This window comes from Neofelis nebulosa, chromosome 6, assembly GCF_028018385.1.
Source record: "Neofelis nebulosa isolate mNeoNeb1 chromosome 6, mNeoNeb1.pri, whole genome shotgun sequence".
Classification (NCBI taxonomy): Eukaryota; Metazoa; Chordata; class Mammalia; order Carnivora; family Felidae; genus Neofelis; species Neofelis nebulosa.
Genome location: NC_080787.1, coordinates 67,938,365 through 67,961,311, shown reverse-complemented (window position 1 = coordinate 67,961,311; position 22,947 = coordinate 67,938,365). Strand labels below are relative to the sequence as shown.

At 36.6% G+C, this 22,947-nt stretch overlaps 1 pseudogene; it reads left to right on the top strand.

The window, feature by feature from the left end:
* The first annotated feature begins 15,378 nt into the window (after positions 1-15,378).
* LOC131513459 (large ribosomal subunit protein uL11-like) lies at positions 15,379-16,018 on the top strand (annotated as a pseudogene).
* Positions 16,019-22,947: the final 6,929 nt, after the last annotated feature.

Genomic DNA, 22,947 nt, shown 5'->3' with positions numbered 1-22,947 from the left:
CCGACATGAAAGAATTGGATTTTTTTTTAACATACCAGGTCTCAAATTATCTACCTACTTTGACAGCTTTAGTGTCTTGATTAAATATTTTATGATGATACTACTTACGATAAAATGTAAAAGCTAATTTATACTGACATCCCTTTATGTAAAAGTTTCCCAGGCTGATTTATTACCAGGTTGAAGCATGTTAGTGAATACAACCATGTCTAAAGTAAAGACACTTTGCGATTTTCTTCCACACTCCTAGTTAAGCAAGTTCAACTAAACAATTTATATGAAAAACAGGGTCTTTAATTTTACAAGATTCTAGTTTATCTTCCTATGATATCTTCTTTAGTTTCATTCTTCAATTCAATTTAGTACCTGCTATGTTATGTTCTAAGTAATGAATTTGGAACACTATGCTCAATTATAATTCATTTTTATACCTGTACACTTGAGGAAGCTTAATGTGAAAGATTCAAACTTAGTTCTTCTCAGACTTGAATTCTTACCTTATACTTAACAGAAAAGTAGTTAATCAGTTGCCAAATTAACAGTATGTTTTCCCAGTTTTCTAATTCCCTCTCATCATTTTGTCTTTTGGTAAATTTATTATTTTATGTCATTCTGAAAGGATTTTGAGGAAAGTGTATATGCATGTGTCTTCGTGCTATATAGTATATATATACTACATATCAAATAATATATAGTTTTGGTTTGGATACGAGATGGTTAAGGGACTACTTCTAATTCTTGATTTACAATTACATAGAACTATTTATCAATACAACTAATGAAATAAAGCACTATAATTATAATCTAATCTATGAATATAGAAAATCTGGATAGTGATAGATGAGTATTATTCCTAAGGTTTAAAATTATTTTTATCAGTAAGTGGATTTCAAGGGTTATTACAGAAGAAATAAATGACATGGATTTTCTATTGGTAACAGTTTGTGTTACGGGAGCATTAGAGGTATTGTAAAGTAGAGAAGATGAAACCAAGAGAACGCTAGAAATAGGACAAAGAAGAAGCAGGCACACCCCAAGGAAGCAAGTGCACGTGGTACACTGTAGGATCTTATGGGACAGTTCATGATAGAGGAGGTGGCAGCCACAGTGGCATAATGGGAAAGAAAGATGTCTTTGGTAACAGCATTTTGGTGGGAGGGAACAGGAGAAAATAGAGAAAAGAGTAAGGGCAAAGAGAGACCAGATGCTGATAGTATTGAGCCAGAAACCAAAATATGTCATGGACCCAAATCTTAGCAGCAAAAACCTAGTAAAATGGGAAAATGATAACACAAATAAAACCAATATAATATAACTTATTTTCATCAATGTAGTGTACTTACATTTTATTTCATTTGAGATGAATTATTCAAAGGAGGAGTTATTTACAATAAGACTCATAAAACAGTACCTAAAGTGGGAGAGGGAAGCCTACAATAAGAGTCCACAAGGTGGCTATGTTTGAGCATAAAACGTGGAGTTTTCTCCTAGCCATGATAAGGATGGAAACTTAATTATATTTAATGAGTGTTTTATAATTTATAATGTAAAATAATCACCTATAAATGGGGGATAAAAGTTTCCTGGGAGAAACCTGTCTCCTGGGTGACAATAGCAGGAATAGAATATCAAAAACAACATCAATATTGGTTTCACAATGAATAGCTAAATTTACGTGGTTAGTTTTGAAAGTAACCCAAGATAAAAATCCATGGCCAACAACTGAGAGACAGTTCTACAAAAGCAATGACATGTCACTGTCTGAAAATGTAGCCTTCTTATGATCTAACTTGATGCAAGAACATTGGTTCATATTTAGCGAGTGTTTGTGCTGGCTTGGGGACACACTTGTGAACAAAATAGGCATAGTCCCAGCCTTCATGGAGCTTACAGTTTGTACAGGAGTCATAAAATAAAGTAAAAAAGATACAAAAATAAAATAGTTACAAATTGTGATAGCAGTGTTAATTTTCTTCTTAGACCTATCAAGAGTTAAAGGGGTGGAGGATGTCCTCTTCTTTTCATCTAGTGTGAGGGAAGACCTTTTTTAAGGAAAAGCATTAGGAGAATTTGGCGTATATACAGTAGTGAATAGATGCATAACCCAAGACAATCTGCCTTAACCACTTCTCTACCAGAGTTTCAGTATGCACCATTTAAGCACATATTGTTTAAGAGTATGTGCTCTAGGCAATTGACCTGGATTACAGGCATTCTGTATGGCTGATTAAGGAAATTGCATAAATTTTAGAAAACAATAAGCTGATAAGACAGTATCCTACTATAAAACTTAATAAGCTTAATATTTTAGCTCAAGTAAAAGTGCTATAGACTGAATTGTGTCGCCACAAAATTCACATATTGAAGCTCTAACTCCTAATATGATGGTATTTGGAGATGTGACTCTTGGTGAGTAATCAAGTTTAGATGAGGTCACAAGGGTGTGTGGCCACTTGATGTGATTAGTGCCCTTATAAGAAGAGATGTGAGAGAGCTTCATCTAATCCCACCCCATGTGAAACAGTGAGAAGGCAGACATCTGCAAGACAGAAAAAAGGCCCTCACCAGAGAATTCAGGAAACTAAATCAGCCAGCTCCTCAATCTTGGACTTGCTAGCCTCCAGAACTGTGAGAAATAAATTCCTGCTGTTTAAGCCATCCAGTCATGATATTTTGTTATAGCAGTCTGAGCCGACTAATACAGAGATGAGGCAGAAGAAATAGTAGAATTTAGATAGAAGAGCCATAAGATATGAAAAAAATACAGATGCTAGATGTTTATTTTAAATCCTAATTGTGCTGACAAAAGTATAGTGAGTTCCAGTCTTTCTTTGATACTCAGAGGCATCCTCTGGATCTCAGAATTGATTATAGCTGCTTTACGTGGACAGTCTGGTTCTTACAAGCCCCTACATTTCACTAAAAGGGTCTTGCCTACCAAGATTGGGGGATTAAGTCAATCCAACTGCACATGAGTAACTAATAATTCTCATTTGTTTAATAATGCAATACTGTAGTATTTTTAAAAATTAGTTCCATTGTATTTAAAAAATTGCATAAAAAATTAACTCTTCAACCTCTTTTTCCAAAGCCTACCAATGGTAAAGAGTTTCTTGTATATAATTCAAGATATACTTAATGTACATATAAGTATTGATATTGTATTACACACACTCAAATCCAAATGGCAGAATTGTGCAAATAATATGCCACCTTTTCTTTCAGTTAGCAATATACCTTGGAGGTCATATAGTACATTTTGTGTATCTTAATATAATCTGTTCCGAATTAACGTTTCTTTTTTCCCAATTTTTGCTATTACTAATGGTGCCAAAATGAACATCCTGTATAAATACTTTTATGCATGTGTGTGAGTATATCTGGAGGATAAGTTTTTTCATATATTTCTCAATCATATTTCAATTTTAACAACCATAATAATGATGATGTATTAGACTTCCCATTTAAGCAAATACCAAATTGCCTTCCCAAAGAGGAAATACCCATTTATACTCCCACCAATTATAAGCAAAAATGACTATGTGTCAAACTATGCTATAAATTCTTAACTTATAACAACCTCAGGAGGAGGTATGATTATTATTTCCAATTTAAAACTGAGTTAACTGAGGCATAGGTAGGTTGAGTAGCTTGACAAAAGCCAGACAGAAGTGACTAAATGGAAAGCTGGGTTCAACATTCCACCCTCTTACCCATTATACTATATGGCCTTCCTGAGTTTCAGTACTAGCTCTCATACTTAAAGCTGATGGCCTTGGCCAAGTTATTTACCTCTCATCTGTAATTTCCTTATATGTAAAATGATAAGCTGTGTGGGAAAATGTGAGGGAAAACTGAGATAGTGGAAGGAAAATCCCATGCACAAAGCACTAAACAAACATAAATGCTTTGCCTCTCTGTTGAGATAATATATGAATCACAGGGATGAATACACCATTGCCCTGGCTGATCCTTTTCAATGACACAAATTAAAGAAGCAACTGTGACCCCTTTTAAAAAATTTTTTTTAAGGTTTCATTTTTATTTTTGAGAAAGAGGGGGATGGAGAGGAGCAGAGAGAGAGGAAGACACAGAATCCAAAGCAGACTCCAGGCTCTGAGCTGTCAGCACAGAGCCAACATGGGGCTCAAGCCCATGAACCATGAGATCATGACCTGAGCCGAAGTCACTCAACCAACTGAGACATCCAGGTGCCCCGCAACTATGACCCTTTTGAAATACTGCGGCAATAAAGCCAAGAGACATGAGAATTTGTGGTGTAACTCCCCTCCCCGTCTTTCTTGTACAGTCTTTAATTCTGATTGATTTAGTCTTGGTCCAACTTCCTCACAGTGTTTATATAGATTCGGAGTCCCTAGAAACCAGTCTAAGAAGTAGGAGTCATTTTAACCTGCTGGAACTGGTTTCCCCACCTATTCAGGAGATTGCTCAAAGTTCTCTTTACTATCATCATCAATCTTTGGCTAATAAGTTGAGAGCAAGTGTCAACCTGGGAAGAATTAAAGGGAACATATTTGTGTTCAGCTGTAGAGTATGTTGTCACTTAGAATATACAATGACGGGGAGAAAACTTTGTACTGCTAAATGAGACCTGTGCATTAAAGTATTTTCACATACTGTAGTTTCCTTTCATATGATAAAGTAGTTGAGTCAGTAGCTATTGAAGAGTTCTTCTCTTGGGAATGGGCCTTGGGAATAAGTAATTCAAAGAGAGATCCTTACCTGTTTCCCACATAAGCAGTTCAGAGGCCGAAACCCCGCTGCTGTTGTGCACAGGGGCTGAGATGGTAGCAGAGCCGGAGCTGAGGCTACCGTGACTCAACCATAGCCACTCCTGGCTGATTCCGTAAGATCCAACCTATTCTCTTGTTTGTCCTATAGGGGCTTGGCTGAGATAAAGATTGGTAAAGCTGTGTTGCTAGAAACTGCTATTCATTCCAATATAGCCTTGAATGGACCTTCTATTTAGGTTCCACAGTCCAGAGACTGCAGCTGGGGATGACTCATGTACTTCTTCCCTCCAAATGTGTTCCCCTCACAGTATGGAGGATATCTGTATATAACCTCACACTGTGGCCTGTCTCCGCATCTCTGAGTGACGAGTAGAGCTCAGGAAAATAGGCTCAAAATGGGAAGCAGGACATTTAGACATGGCTGAGTTGACATAATGGTTTTGATGTGACTCAGAAAACTCACAACCACATAAAAATGTCAAAATAAAAAAATCACTGTTTTTTACAACCAGGTTATAAAACAACAAACACCCTGACAATTATACGAACTTTGTGCTTCACTTCACCTCTCCCTCTTACCTGATCCATTACCTTAAATCTGTGAGCCCTGATTCTGTGCTCATCTCTGTCCCATCCATGCTGTGTTCCCTACCCGAATCCCTTGACTCCATAGTGCTAACCAGCAATGGTGTGAGTCTCAGATCCTTTCATTTTTTCCACAAATATTTACTAAGGGCCAGGCACTATTCAAAACACTGGAGTGAATGTGCTTTTTCCTCTGTCCTTTTTTTTTCTGCAGAGTCCATAATTATTTTCCATGGAAAATTTAATCTTTTGTCTTTCTAACTGAGTAATATAGGTCTCATCTCAAAATAGACAAGTCACAATGTCATATAGTACCAGGAAGTGCTTCTGCTAATAGAAAGGATTTCCATATGATATAATTTAGGAAAGAAATAACTGCAGTTTGGCAAAAAATATTTTAAACAATCCAATGGACAAAAGGTTCTGTTCATCCCATTTAGTACTACCATTTTTGCACATTTATAAAAATGTTTCAGCGACTTACACAAAGAATACATACCTCTGAATGTCCTCCAAATTTGGTAAATCTGGATATTTTACCATCACCTGTTTTAGCTTAAGAAAAATACAATGTACTTCTTTATTTTAAAATTGTATCTACTCTGGTCACAATAGAACAGTTAGTTCCTGCTTTAATGTACCCCCTGGATCCAATACATAGCAAGAGTATATAAAGATATAAAAGGAAGCACCTAAAACACAGGTTCAAAACCTGTTAAGCATTGCTGTGTACAGAAATAGAAGAAAAACGCAGAGCCGGTTAGATCCGAGGTCACAGGCATGCTGGGCTCTAGTCCTGAAGCAGGCAGTGGCAGCTGGCAGTTCAGTGAAGGAAAACTGAAGGTGTTCCATGGAAATCCGAAGACTGGAACCAGGTTTGAAAACAGGAGCAAGGTGAGGCTCCTTCTGGTGAACGGAGGTTGGAAATGTGCAGCCCCCCACTACCTGGGGTGATGACCGTAGACTGCTTCAAAAGAAGGAGGACCAAACACTCCATGCACCTAAGGAACTGGGCCAAAGGCCCATGACCAGAGACCTGATGTCCTGTCCCTACTGAGACCACAGGCAGGTATTCTGCAATTGTGTACAGTATCTGGGTTAAAGCTGAGGTTCAGGAAGTTGAGAGAACAAAGCTCCAAAACCACTGGACAGAGAAGTGTGAGGAAAAAGAAGAAAGAGGGATGGATATCTCATTCAAAATGAGGCTGCAAAACAAAATTTCAAAACAAGGAGAATTCTAATGCTATGAATGTGACCTAGCCAAAAATCAACAATTGTAACAAAATTTCATTCCAGGTGAGATTTTATGAAACTATCCAGCCAAAGCTTTAGAAAACACATGCTTCGAATGCTTAAGGATTAAAATGAAAATTAATTTTATATATATATATATATATATATATATATACACACATATAGTAAAAAATTATATAAAGACAGTAAAAAACCAGAATGAAACAAGTCAGATAAGTTAAAAGTAGAAGGACTAGACATTGGAAATTAAAAATCTATTGATTGAAATAAAAATTCTAAGCATTTGGTAAACTTTGGAACAGAGACAATAAAAGAGAAAATAATAAATTGGAAAGTATTACTGAGGATTCACCAAGATCACAGCATAAGGAATAAAATCTGAAAAAAATGTTAAATGATGTAATTATCAGCGGCATTCCTTTTAGCTCTCAAATGCGCCCTAATTTAGACAAAAAAATATATTTTAAGAAATATATAGGATAGACTAAAAGGCAAATAAGACTTCCAAAAGGAAATAATAGAATCACAAAAAAGTAAGAAAGAGAAAAAAATTAAGAATTTTTGAAAACTGAATAAAGACATGCATCCTCAAATTGAAAGTGAACTCTAAGAACCAAGAAGGATTATTGAAAACATATTCACACTTAGACCCATCATAGTTAAACTAGGAAAAATCAAGAATTAAGAGACACTTGTGTCAGGTACTGGGAGAAAAGACAGATTACTAAATGGTAATGGTAAAAATGGTAATTAAACATTGAACCAAGCAGACTTCTATCCAGCAACAATAGATGCCATTCATTAAACAATAGAGAGAGAATTTCAATGTAATGAGGGGAACTTTCAATTTAGAATACTATAGTCAGATAACTTGGTGACAAAAAAAACCCAAGGTGTTGGAAAATAGATATCAACCCATACTTGATGTGTAGTTAGATTCTCGGGTTTGAGAAGTGGATAAAAATACTAGATAACTTCAGGGGCGCCTGGGTGGCTCAGTAGGTTAAGTGTTTGACTTCGGCTCAGATCATGATCTCACGGTTTGTGGATTTGAGCCCCACATCGGTCTCTGTGCTGACAGCTCAAAGCCTGGAGCCTGCTTCAGATCCTATGTCTCGTTCTCTCTCTGCTCCTCCCCCACTTGTGCTCTCTCAAAAATAAGTAAATATAAAAAAATTTTTTAAATACTAGTTAACTTCAGATATTTTTAGAAATAAATTATAACTTGCCTAACTTTTAAGAGTGCAAAGTTTATTGACATGGTTTCAGGGTCTAAATTGTATCTACTCTTTTTTCTTTTTAAAAAAATTTTAGCAGTTTTATTTATGAGTCATACCATTTTTTGTGTGTTTTTTGATGTTTCAAGTTTTTAAATTCTAGTTAGTTAACATATAGTGTAATATTAGTTTTGGGAGTAGAATTTAGTGATTGATCATTTATATATATGTATCACCCAGTGCTCATCACAAGTGCCCTCCTCAATACCCATCACCCATTTAGCCCATCCCCCACCACCTCCCCTCTAGCAACACTCAGTTTGTTCTCTATAGTTATAAGTCCCGCTTATGGTTTGTCACCATCTTTTTTTCTCCTACATTCATCTGTTTTGTTTCTTACATTCTACATATGAGTGAAATTATATGGTAATTGTCTTTCTCTGACTGACTTATTTAGCTCCATCCATGTCATTACAAATGGCAAGATTTCATTCTTTTTGATGGCCGAATAATAATCCATTGTGTGTATATACCACAACTTCTTTATCCATTCATTAGCTAATGGACATTTGGGCTGTTTCCATAATTTAGCTACTGTTTATAGTGCTGATATAAACATTGGGGTGCATGTGCCCCTTTGAAACAGTATTTGTGTGTTCTTTGTGTAAGTACCTAATAGTGCAATTGCTGGGTCACAGGGTAGTTCTATTTTTAACTTTTTGAGGAATCTCCCTAGTGTTTTCCGGAGCGGCTGCACCAGTTTGCATTCCCATCAACGGTGTAAGAGAATTCCCCTTTCTCTATATCCTCACCAACATCTATTGCCTCCTTGTTAATTCTAGCCATTTGGACAGTGTGAGATGGTATCTCATTGTGATTTTGATTTCTATTTTCTTCATGATGAGTGATGTTGAGAATCTTTTCATGTGTCTGTTAGTATCTGGATGTCTTCTTTGGAAAAGTATCTATTCATGTCTTCTGCCCATTTCTTCACTGGATGATTTGTGGGTTTTTTCAATGTTGAGTTTGATAAATTCTTCATAGATTTCGGATACTAATCCTTCATCAGACATGTCATTTGCAAATATCTTCTCCCATTCTGAATGTTGCCTTTTAGTTTTGTTGATTGGTTCCTTCACTGTGCAGAAGCTTTTTATCTTGATGAAGTCCCAATAGTTCACTTTTGCTTTTGTTTCTCTTTCCTCAGGAGAAGTATCTAGTAAGAAGTTGTTGCAGCCGAGATCAAAGATGTTGCTGCCTGTGTTTCCTTCTAGGATTTTGATGGTTTCCTATCTCACATTTAGGTCTTTCATCCATTTTGAATTTATTTTTTGTGTGTGGTGTAAGAAAGTGGTCCAGTTTCATTCTGCATGTTGCTGTCCAATTCTCCCAGCACCATCTGTTGAAGATACAGTCTTTTTCCCATTGGATATTCTTTCCTGCTTTGTCGAAGATTAGTTAGCCATACATTTGTGGGCCCATTTTTGGGTTTTCTATTCTGTTCCATTATCTATGTGTCTGTTTTTGTGTCAGTACCACACAGTAGTCTGGTGGTACTTGTAGACTTGTAGTCTTGGTAACTACAGCTTTTTAATATAGCTTGAAATCTGGAACTGTGATGCCTCCAGCTTGGTGTTTCTTTTTCAGGATTGCTTTAGCTATTTGGAGTCTTTTGTGGTTCAATACAAATTTTAGGATTGTTTGTTCTAGCTCTGTGAAAAATGCTGGTGGTATTTTTATAGGGATTGCATTAAATGTGTAGATGGTTTTGGGTAGTATAGACATTTTAACAGTGTTTGTTCTTCCAATCCATGAGCATGGAATGTTTTGCCATTTTTTTGTGTTCTCTTCAGTTTTTTTTCATAAGTTTTTTTTTATAGTTTTCAGAGTTTTTGGTATAGTTGTGAATGGGATTGATTCCTTCATTTCTCTTTCTGTTGCTTCATTATTGATGTATAGAAATGCAAAAGATTTCTGCACATTGATTTTGTACCCTGTGACTGCTGAATTTGTATCAGTTCAAGCAATTCTTTGGTGGAATCTTTTGGGTCATCTGCAAATAGTGAAAGTTTGACTTGTTCTTTGCTGATTTGAATGCCTTTTATTTTGTTTTATTGTCTGATTGCTGAGGCTACCACTTCCAGTACTTTGTTAATAGTGTGACAGTGGACATCCCTGTCTTGTTCCTGACCATAGAGGAAAAGCTCTCAGTTTTTCCCCATTGATGATGACATTACCTGTGGGTCTTTTGTATATGATGTTAAGGTATGTTCCCTCTATTCTTACTTTATTGAGGGTTTTTATCAAGAATCAATCAATGTGATACAATGCATTAATAAAATAAAGGATAAGAACAATATGATCCTCCCAGTAGATGCAAAAAAGCCATTGAGAAAGTATTTTTATTAATGCAGTGTATCACGTTGATTGATTTGCAAATATTGAACTACCCTTGCTGCCCAGGAATAAATCCCACTTGATCATGGTGAATGATTCTTTTAATATACTGTTGGATACAATTTGCTAGTATTTTGTTGAAAATTTTTACATTCATGTTCACAAGACATATTAGCCTGTAATTCTCTTTTTTAGTAGCGTCTTTGGTTTTGGAATCAAGATAATGCTGGCCTTATAGAATGAGTTTGGAAGTTTTCCTTCCATTTCTATTTTTGGAACAGTTTGAGAAGAATAGGTGTTAACTCTTCTTTAAATGTTTGGTAGAATTTCCTTGGGAAGCCATCTGGCCCTGGACTTTTGTTTTTTTGGGGGGAGATTTTTGATTACTGATTCAATTTCTTTACTGGTTATGGGTCTGTTCAAATTTTCTATCCAGCCTTGCTGGATAAAGTATTCTTGGCTGCGTATTTTTGCCATTCAGATGTTGAATTTATCATGCCACTCCCTTCTGGCCTGCCAAGTTTCTGTGGATAGGTCTGCTGCTAACATTATTTGTCTTCCCTTGTAAGTTAGAGATTCCTTTTCCCTTGCTGTTTTCAGGATTTTTTCCTTATGTCTGTGTTTTGCAAATTTTACTACAATATGTCATGATGTTATCTTGCTTTTGTTGATTTTGATAGGAGTTATCTGTGCCTCCTGGATTTGAATGTCTGTTTCCTTCCCCAGATTGGGGAGTTTTCAGCTCTAATTTGCTCAAATAAATCTTCTGCCCCTCTTCCCTCTTTGCTTCTTCTGGGACTCCTATGATACAAATGTTATTATGCTTTATGGAGTTACTCAGTTCTATAAGTCTACATTTATGATCCAATATTTTTCTTTCCCTCTTCCTTTCAGCTTCAATATTTTCCATAATTTTATCTTCTGTATCATGCACTCACTCCCCTGTTTCTTCCATTCTTGTGGTCATTACATCCAGGTGGTTTCACATCTCAGTTATAGAATTTTTTATTTTGGCTTGACTAGTTTTTAGGTCTTTTATCTCTGTAGTAAGGGGTTCCCTGGAGTCTACTGTGCTTTCCTAAAGCCCAGCTAGTATCTTTATGATTATTGTTTTAAATTCTGGATCAGGGATATTATTTATATCTGGTTCAATTAGATCCCGGGCCATGATCTTTTATTGTTCTTTCTTTTGGGATGAATTCCTCCATCTTGGCATTTTGTCTAGCTCTCTATCTTCTTCTCTGTGTTAGGAAAGCCTGTTATATTTCCTTCTCCTAAGAGTAATGGCTTTCCGAAGAAAAGGTCATATATTGTCCAGGTCCTGGCACTTTAGGAAGCGTTTCTGGTGTATGCTGTGTGTGCTCTGATTCTGTGTTTTGGCTGCTCCTTCCCTCAAGTCAGTCCTCAGTAGAGGACTTTCCTGCAGTGGAGAGTGTTTGGACCTTATTCAGCATTTTAACTAGTTGTGCTCTGTCTGCTTGTTAAAAAAGCCCCAACTCTATTTCTACTGGAGCAGAAGCTTTGCAGCACTCTGTGGTCAGTAGACTTGTGTGTGCAAGGCCATTTGTGCTGGTCTTCTGTGGAAGGGCCCACTGCTCTGGTTTTCAGGCATACTTGCCCATGTAAAGAAGCACTTGCAGAGCACAGGGGGGCGGGACTTAGTGTAGGTGGGGCCCAGGGGTTAAAATGGGTGAAGGGGGTCAAAAGGTACAAACTTCCAGATATAAAATGAATGAGTCATGAGGATATAATGTACAGAATGGTGACTAGAGTTAATAATACTGTATTGCATATTTATAAGTGACTAAGAGAGGAAAATCTTAAGTCTTCATTATAAAACAAAAAATTAAAAGTTATAACTATGTATGATAAAGGATGTTAATGAGATTTATTGTGGTGATCAGTCATTATGTATACAAATATTGAATCATTATATTGTACACCTGAAACTAATACAATGTTATATGCCAAGTATACCTCAAAAAAAAGAGTAGAGGAAGGAGTTAAGATGGTGGAATAGTATGGGGACCCTATGCTTGCCTCAACCCTGAGACACAGATAAATATCAAATCATTCTGAACACCCAAGAAATTGATGTCCAATTTCTTGGACTGAGAGATCAAATTGTACAACTAGAAGGAGAGAAAAGGCCACATCATGGAAGGTAGAAGGTGTGGAGATGTGATTTGGGGGAGAAAAGAATCATGGGTGCTGTAGAGGGGAGGGAGCCCTGATTATGGACAGAGGGGGGGAGAGAGAGAGAGAGAGAGAGAGAGAGAGAGCAAACAACACACAGGGGATCACACAATAAAAACACTTCTCCAAAACCATTGACAGGAAAAATGAGAGGGGCTGATTATTGCGAATTTTTACAACCACTGGGGCTCAAAGACTGAAGTTTTAGAAGTCTGTACCATGGCCAGTGTGGAGCCCAGTGGGTGCAGTGGTGCTCCTGTGGAGAAGGAAGGTGGAGGCCCAGGAGTGGAAGGTGTAATCTGAGGATCTGCTGGGATGCACTGGGAGAGAAGGTTCTCCCTTCTTGGAGTGCATCTGGGAGAGATGGCACTGTATCTCAGGGGACAAAAGAGTCAGCAAGTGCTATTGTGCTACCCAGTTTCTTAGCATAGGGGCAGAGACACCTGCTGAGGGCAGCTAACCTGGACACCAGCTTTTTGCTGCACTTTACTCTAAACTCCAAGCACCTACATGTTGGTGTGACTGCCCTTCTGGACAAACTGGCACCAGCCCCAGCACAGCAAGACCCTCCCCAGAGAGTTAGTGTGGGTCTGTGCCATGCCAGGTCCCTGAAGTTCAGAGTTTTGAAACTTAGCTTGTGTGCCTGAGATAAAACACAGGTTCACTGTGCTGCTGGGTGGGCAGATGACCCAGATACAGACAGGGTGAAGGCAGAGAACTGAGGGATACCTGGAATACATGAGAAAGGGGAGGTTGTTTGTTCTTCTGTGAGGGCTTCCTGAACAGTGGAAGCATAAACTCCCCTCTCTGAGTTGAGAGAGTTGGCTAATGGCATTTTTCTCCCCCACCTACCAGCACTGACAGACTTCAGTGAGCATCACAGGGCCCACAGTGGAGGCTGGAGCCACCTACACTAAGTCCCACCCCCCTGTGCTCTGCAAGTGCTTCTTTACATGGGCAAGTATGCCTGAAAACCAGAGCAGCGGGCCCTTCCACAGAAGACCAGCACAAATGGCCTTGCACACACAAGTCTAGTGACCACAGTAGACTTTGTATTTGTGAGCTTGGTCTTTGTTTGTTAGTTTCCTTGGCTGATTTTTTTTTTATTTTATTTTATTTTATTTTATTTTATTTTATTTTATTTTATTTTATTTATTTAGAGTGGGGAGGGGCAGAGAGAGAGGGAGAGAGAGAATCTTAAGGAGCCTCCATGCTGAGCATGATCTCATGATCATGGGGTATGAGCCCCAAGATGGGGCTTGATCTCACAACTGTGAGATCATGACCTGAGCCGAAATCAAGAGTCAGACATTCAATCAGCTGAACCACCCAAGTGTCCCACAGTTGTTTTGTCTTTAGATTCCATGTATAAGTGAGACCACATGATATTTGTCTTTCTGTCTGACTTATTTCACTTAGCATTAGTGCTCTCAGGTCCATCCATGATGTCACAAGTGGTAAGGTTTCATTCTTTTATATATGGCTGAATGGCATTCCATTGTATACATATACTACATCTTATTTATCCATTCATCCATCAAAGGACATAGAGGTTTTTCCCATATCTTGGCTATTATAAATACTATTGCAGTGAACACGAGGGTACATATATCTTCTCAAATTAGTGTTTTTGTTTCCTTCAGGTATACCTAGAAGTAGAATTGCGGGATCATATGGTAGTTTTAGTAATTTTTTGAAGAATCCCCATACTGTTTTTCACAGTGGCTATACCAGTTTACATTCCCATCAGCAGGGCATGAGGGTTCCCTTTTCTCCTTATCCTCACCAACACTTCTTAATTCTTGTCTTTTTAATTTTTTTTAATGTTTATTCATTTTTGAGAGACAGACAGATCAGAAGTAGAGGAGGGGAAGAGAGAGAGGGAGACACAGAATCTGAAGCAGGCTCTAGACTCTGAGCTGTCAGCACAAAGCCAGTCATGGGGCTCAAACTCACGAACATGAGATCATGACCTGAACTGAAGTTGGACACTTAACCGACTGAGCCACCAGGGTGCCCCTTTTCTTGTCTTTTTGATACTAGCTTTTCTAACAGATGTGAAATAATATCTCATTGTGGTTTTGATTTGCATTTGCCTAATGATTAGTGATATTGAGCATCTGTTCATTTGCCTGTTAGCCATCTACATGTCTTTTTGGAAAAAAAATGTCTTTTCAAATTCTCTGCTCAAAGTTACAGGAGTTCTTTAAATATTTTGGATATTTTGACTTGCACATATTTTCTCATATATACGGCTTGTTCATATTTTGTTTCAATCAGTACATTAGCTTTTCATTTTGTTGACGATTTCCTTTGCTATGCAGAAGCTTTTTAGTTTGCTATAGTCCTCCTTGTTTATTTTTTCTTTTGTTGCCTTTGCTTCTGGAGTCAAATCCAAAAACTCATTTCAAAGGCCAATGTCGAGGAGTTAATGCCTGTTATAATTTAATTATAATTAGTTAATTTTATCTATGCTTAATTTATAACTTGTATGCTATGAATGTTAAAGTATTTTTGTGGAAATTAAAAAATATTATCTAATTTATCTATATATAGAAATGTAAAGGACTAAGACAAGACAAATCAATTTTGAAGGATAGCAAAATTGGAGAACTTTGCTCTAAGGGTTATCACGGTGTATTGCAAAGCTACAGTAGTTAAGACAGTTTGGTATTAGCACAAGATTAGACAAATAGACACCCGGAAGAGAATAGACACATGCAAGACCATTTGTTTTCTTATAAAGTATAAAAAATAATGAGAAAAATATTTTTTTTAAATAATGATGTTAGGTCAATTGGTTATCCGTATGGAAAAAATATTCTTGACATCCTACTTCACATAAGATACAAAACTCAATTCTGGGGCAAGTGGGGTATATATGTCCATGTGAATGGTAATAATAAAATATCACATAGACTCTAGGCTTTCAGCCAAGGGGGAGGCGAAGGTACAGCTTTCTTCAGTAGGTTCATCTGACACCAGGTGCCTCCACCATGCTTCCTAAATTTGACCCCAATGAGATCAAAGTCATATACTAGAGGTGTACTCATAGGGAGCGCCATCTGCCCTGGCCCTGTCTACAAAGAAGGTTGGTGATGATATTGCTAAGACATCAGATGATTGGAAGGGTCTGAGGATTACAGTGAAAGTGACCATTCAGAACAAACATTCCTGGATTGAAATGGTGCCTTCTGCTTCTGCCCTGATTATCAAAGCCCTCAAGGAACTGCCAAGAGGCAGAAAGAAGTGGAAAAATGCTAAACACAGTGGAAATACCACTTTTGATGGGGTTGTCAACAGATGTGGCACTAATCTCTAACCAGAGAACTCTCTGGAACCATTAAAGAAATCCTGAGAATTTCCCAGTCTGTGGGCTGCAATGTGATGGTTGCCACCCTTGTGATATCATAGATGACATCAGTAGTGGTGTAGTGAAATGCCCAGCTAGTTAAAACCTATAAAGGAAAATATTTCAATAAAGGATCATTTGATAACCAAAAAAACAAAACAAAACAAAAACCCATCACATTGAAAACAGAGAATATCTTCATGCCTTCAGGATAGGAAAAACTTTCTAAAGAAAAGTGTTGATAAATGAGACAAAATTAAGAACTTCTGTTTATCTAAAGACCCCAGCAAAAGAATAAAAGAGAAAACTACAAACTAAAGAAAATACTTTTATATTTTATCTGACAAAGATTATTATCCAAAATATGTAAAATATTCCTGTGAAGCATTATAAAAATAGAAAGTCCATTAAAATGTGGGCAAAAACTTGAACACTGAACAAATAACTCATGAAAGAGAATAAATGGATGACAAGCATATAAAGTACTTAACATCAGTAGTCATCAGGGAATTGAAAAATTGTATAACTATAACTACACACTCATAAGAATAGGCAAAATCTAAAGAAATTAGTAATATTACATATTGGTGAGGATATGGATCAACAAGAAATTTCATGCACTATAAATGGAAATATAAATTGGTACAACCACTTCAGAAGACTGGTAGTAACTATTAAAGCTGAATGCATGTGTAGCCTATAACTTAACAATCTCAGATTTCACTACTACAAACATACCCAACCTAATGATGACTGAAAGACAGGAGCAAGAATATTTAAAATTGCATTAATTATCATTGCCAAACACTAGAAACAATCTAAATGGCCAGCAACAGCATAATGGATGATAAATTGTGGTGTATTCATACAATGGGGTAGTCTACAACATTAAAGCAAATGAGTCACCATTACATCCAACAGCATAGATGGGTCTAACAACATAGCATTGAGTAGTAGGAGTCATACACAAAGAGGTTATATTTTATTATTCCATATACATAAAGTTCAAAACAGACAAAGCTAATCTATGGTAAGGAAGACAGAGTAGTAGTTAAACTTAGGAAGGGAAGAAGAGAAAATTGGGATGGGACATTAATAGGGGTCTTGGGGTACTGGTAGTGTTCTACTTCCTGATCTGGGTTTTTACACAGGTATATTTACTTTGTGAAAATTCATTGAGGTGTACTGTTATGCATGTGCTCATTTCTGTATGTTGCTCTACATAAAATTTAAAAGGTAAACCCTAGATAACCAATTTATAAATAGAAACAATCTTAATACCTTCCAAACTAGATGAATCAAAAGGAGGGCAAATAGGAGGATTTGGAGGAGGAAAAAGAAGAGAGAAAAAAAGAAGAAAAAGAAAAATTTAGAACACTTTATCAATCCAACAAAAGATAGGATAGCAGGAAACAAAAAAAAACAAGGAAAATGAATGGTAAGCAGAAAATACAAAAGGAGGTGGTAGAAATAAGCCCAAATGCATAAGATATCAAAGTGAATGTGATAAATAAAGCTCACCCATTAAAAGAAATTATCATTTATTTTTATTTTTTATTTTTTATTTTTTGGTATGAAATTTATTGTCAAATTGGTTTCCGTACAACACCCAGTGCTTGTCCCAACAGGTGCCCTCCTCAATGCCCATCACCCACCTCCCCCATCAACTCTCAGTTTATTCTCAGTATGATTATCAGATGGAGTAACGATGATATAAATTCAGATACATGTGGTTATAAAAGGTATACCTAACACCAAACCAAAAAGAAAATTTGAACATAAACTTTTCAAAAGCTAAGTAGATTTCATAGTAAGTTGAATTACAAAAAATAGAGAATAATTCCCAAGACAATAAAACAATTTGGCACCTAATAATGTAACATTCCATTGGGCATAGCAAACTGACAGGATTACAAAGTAAAATTGACAAATCCAGAAGGGTAGTAGATGTGAACACTTCAACAAAAACCATGAATCAAATAGTAAAAGTATAGAATAATTGAACAAATAGGCTATACCCAGTCCCAGCTCAGCTGTCTCCCAATTCCTATCCATCTTCCAAAATGCACACACCAAAATCCTCAGGCCACTGAGAAGTAAGAATAATTCGATAACCAGCTCTCAAACCATATTTTGTAGGGAAAGACTCAGAGAATATCGGATAGACTTCTGGAGAATTTACCAGATTATACCAGGGCAAAAACAAAGTCTACATACAGGATTCATTGGAAATATAAACAACACAAAAATATAATGACATAAGAACTATGCAAACAGAACAAAAAATAACAAAAGAAATTCTATAGCAACCAGAGTCTAAAAAACACAGGAAAATGTCTCACCAGTGTTTCATACCATAGAAAAGCATATTAAGAACATAAATAAAATAAGAGCTTAAATGTAAGATAATAACACAGAATGAAATAAAATTGAAAAAAATGACACAAACTGAAAGTAAAATAATGCCATTACAAAACTAATAAACAAATTACATATGGAAAGAAATTGAATGGACAGGGCTGAAAAATTACTTACACAAAGAAAAGGCTTGAGGTAAGCACAGTAAAATCAAAAGAAAAAGATAAAAAGATTAATGGAAATAGAAGATAATAGCTATGGAAGAGTGAAAAAGATGACATTACACAAGGATGGTAAGTGTCTCTGAGTTAAAGAACTCAAAAAAATGAATCAGAAAACCTGTTTCAATAACAAATAGAAATATAATCCTGAACTGTAGGAATAAGAGGCTCTGTGACTCAGAAGTTTATATACTATTCCAGGACAAAAATATTGAACACTATCCATTCTAAATCATATTCCTGTTATTATTGAATTTAGAGGATAAGGAAAAAATTCTTTAGGCATCTAGAAACAAATTGCTATAATCTAGAACAAAAGGAGACTGGCCTTAATCTTCTCCAGAGCAACACTCCAGGGGAGAGGACAATGGAGCACTGTCTACTAAACTGTAAAGGAAAAGAAATGTGATCCAAAAATATTGCATCCAGTTAATATTCCATTCAGCTCTGAAGGCTACAAACAGATATTCTTGAATGTGAAAGGAAAAAAATAATAACATGCATTCACTTTCTTGAGGGGCAAAAAAATGACTCAAGAATGGAATCTAGCCAATCAAATGAATAGAGACACCATGGCATATGGTGACTTCTGCCATGTTGAATACCAGAAGACAGTAATGTCACAGCATTACAACAAAGTGTGACCTACGTTTTCTATAATCAGTTAAGTGCTTCTTTAGGTTGAAAGGCAATAGACACATTGTCTGCTCTAGTGTGAAAGAACTTAGGGAATATAGCACCTAGAAGTATTTTTTTTAATAAACCTTTGAAATAAAATCCATACAAGAGGGGATCAAAATTTAGAACTTAGGAATGAAAAACTAATAAAAAAAAATGGTGATAGACATTAAATCCATTTAAACATAGAACAAAGAAAACAGAACTAAGGTTACAAAGCAAAATATAAATGCCATAAAGCTCTTAAATGATTAACTTTAGTGTCTTAATGTCAAGCAAAACTAAGTTACTTTTTATGAAAAACAGAATGTAGATCCTGATAGTGGTTCAAGACAACAGACAGAGAACATATGTTGATCAACTCTTTCTCCCAAGACTGGATTAAAATGATAGTACAAGTATAAGATCCAGGGGAACAAGGAAAGGGACAGTGTTTGACAAAATAGTTCAGTAAGTTTCTGGAGTCCAAAAAGCAGATAGAAGGGTGGAAGTGTAGAAAGAGCTCTGGCTATGAAGAAGCCAGGTATGACAGGGGTGGGATAGAGAACTAGGGCTGATTAAAAAAAATTAAAAGAATTAATTAAATATGTATGGGGCGCCTGGATGGCTCAGTAGATTAAGCATCTAACTCTTGAATTTGGCTCAGGTCATGATCTCATGGTCGTGAAATTTAACCCCACGTATGGCTCCACACTGACAGTGCAGAGCCTGCTTGGGATTCTCTCTCCCTCTCTCTCTCTCTGCCTCTCCCCTGCACTCACTCACTCTCTCTCTCTACATAAATAAATAAACACTTGACAATAAAGACTTACTTTAAAAAAAATATGTAAAGAAAAAGTAGTCACTCACCTACTCTTAGCATTCCCACACCAAGAAAATAAAAACTAAACATTTCTTTTCTAAAGAAATTTAATAGTTTGGAAAACCTAAAGTAGAAATGTTGACACTTTTGGATAAAACCTATCTTCTCATTTTAGGATTCTTCAACTTAAGGGCAAGATCACTACTCACTCACTTTTTAAGGAAGCCACTTACGTATAACTTCTAGTTCTCTTTTCCATTATTCTAAAACAATGAATAGCTATGAATTACATGACACTTGAGGGAAAATATTTAAAGAATAAGACTAAGATAAACCTGGTAAGATACCCCAAGAGAAAGAAAGATAAATTAAGGAATGGAAAAGAACTTTTAAATATTCTAGTTATTATACTAATATGTTAGAAGATGTTACATGCATATAGCAAGAATAGCATCTATGAAAAGGGAACAATGAAATAGCAAGAAGGTACAGTTGGAAAATTAGTTTGTGACTATTGAAAACAAAGAAATTTGAGAGGAGAAAAACATCAAAGAAATAATAGAAAGGAACATACCACAGTTTATGGTGGATATAGGTTTTCAGATTGAGAGAAGCCAGGAAATGTACAGCATGAGTGCAATAAACATCCATTTCTAAACATAATATTGAGAGATTTTACCACAACAAGTTCAGGGAAAAGATCCTAGAAGTTTTCGGAAAGGAAAAGTAACAGTACAGACTGCTAGAATGCAGGCAGAATTGCCTTAAAAATTCTGATGAAAGCTGATTTTGAACTTAAAAGCCTTACCTAGCCAAATTATTAACCAAGTATGATGATAGAATAAAAGTGTTTTCAAATATCCAAGAACTCAGAAAATTTCTCTCATATGCATCCATCTTTACAAGATTCCTTAAGATGGGTCAGAGAAAACAAGAAACTAAGAATGAGCAAGACCTAGGATATTGGAAACAATCTAACCTCGGACAGTAATGAAGAGAAGACCTAACACTACTAATGTGTGGCAAAATAATTCTCAAAGTGAGGTCCAGAAATAAGTATGCAGTAAAAAAGATAAAAGGTATGTGCAGTGGGGTATGTTCCATAGACTGGATAGTATCCTTGAAATGCAGAACAAACCTGAGGATTGACTAAAGAAAAAAATAGAAAGCAATTAGAAATTTTATTAAGAGGTACACTGAACATGAAAAGTACATGCTATCATGTAATCACTGCTTGGTTCAGCAATGAACTTTATTTGCATAGTTATGGTAATGCAAAGCAATGCTTATTGATTTTTCAACTTTTAAGACCTAAGAAAAGGCAAAGCATGGGAAACTTAACTGTGGTTATAGCTCAGAAGGCATTTTTTTTTTGGTATTGTTAATGTGAAAGTAAAAGTGATGCTTCCAAGAGTAAGGAACTGAAGACCTCACTTTACAAGGTAAGGAGTCAAGATAGATTATCTGTTACTACTGGACAAAAATAAAAGGAAAATGTATATTTTGAGGGGCACAAGTGTGATCCAAAGAGGAATGAAGAAGAGTAGTGAAATAATTATGATGGCAGGAGGGAGAGGGGAGAGTTTAGGGAAGAGTAACTGAGCTAAATCCTCATTTACCATGGCAGGATGTCAATACACAGTTTTGTTTTGTTTTTAATATGAAATTTATTGTCAAATTGGTTTCCATACAACACCCAGTGCTCATCCCAACAGATGCCCTCCTCAATACCCATTGCACACCTTTCCTTCCCTCCCACCCCCCCATCAACCCTCCGTTTGTTCTCAGTTTTTAAGAGGCTCTTTTGGTTTGGCTCCCTCCCTCTCTAACTTTTTTTCTTCCTTCCCATCCCCCATGGTCTTCTGTTAAGTTTCTCAGGATCCACATAAGAGTGAAAACATATGGTATCTGTCTTTCTCTGCATGTCTTATTTCACTTATCAGCACACTCTCCAGTTCCATCCACGTTGCTACAAAGGGCCAGATTTCATTCTTTCTCATTGCCACATAGTACTCCATTGTGTATATAAACCACAATTTCTTTATCCATTCATCAGTTGATGGACATTTAGGCTTTTTCCACAATTTGGCTATTGTTGAGAGTGCTGCTACAAACATTGGGGTACAAGTGCCCCTACGCATCAGTACTCCTGTATCCCTTGGCTAAATTCCTAGCAGTGCTATTGCTGGCTCATAGGGTAGATCTATTTTTAATTTTTTGAGGAACTTCCACACTGTTTTCCAGAGCGGCTGCACCAGTTTGCATTCCCACCAACAGTGCAAGAGGGTTCCTGTTTCTCCACATCCTCGCCAGCATCTATAGTCTCCTGATTTGTTCATTTTGGCCACTCTGACTGGCATGAGGTGGTATCTGAGTGTGGTTTTGATTTGTATTTTCCAGATGAGGAGCGACGTTGAGCATCTTTTCATGTGCCCATTGGCCATCTGGATGTCTCCTTTAGAGAAGTGTCTATTCATGTTTTCTGCCCATTTCTTCACTGCATTATTTGTTTTTTTGGGTGTGGGATTTGGTGAGTTCTCTATAGATTTTGGATACTAGCCCTTTGTCTGATAAGTCATTTGCAAATATCTTGTGCCATTCTGTCAGTTGCCTTTTAGTTTTGTTGATTGTTTCCTTTGCAGTGCAGAAGCTTTTTATCTTGATGAGGTCCCAATAGTTCATTTTTGCTTTTAATTCCCTTGCCTTTGGGGATGTGTCAAGTAAGAAATTGCTGCGGCTGAGGTCAGAGAGTTTTTTCCTGCTTTCTCTAGGGTTTTGATGGTTTCCTGTCTCACATTCAGGTCCTTCATCCATTTTGAGTTTATTTTTGTGAATGGTGTAAGAAAATGGTCTAGTTTCATTCTTCTGCATGTTGCTGTCCAGTTCTCCCAGCACCATTTGTTAAAGAGACTGTCTTTCTTCCATTGGATATTCTTTCCTGCTTTGTCAAAGATTAGTTGGCCATACTTTTGTGTGTCCAATTCTGGAGTCTCTGTTCTACTCTATTGGTCTATGTATTTGTTTTTGTGCCAATACCATGCTGTCTTGATGATTACAGCTTTGTAGTAGAGGCTAAAGTCTGGGATTGTGATGCCTCCTGCTTTGGTCTTCTTCAAAATTACTTTGGCTGTTC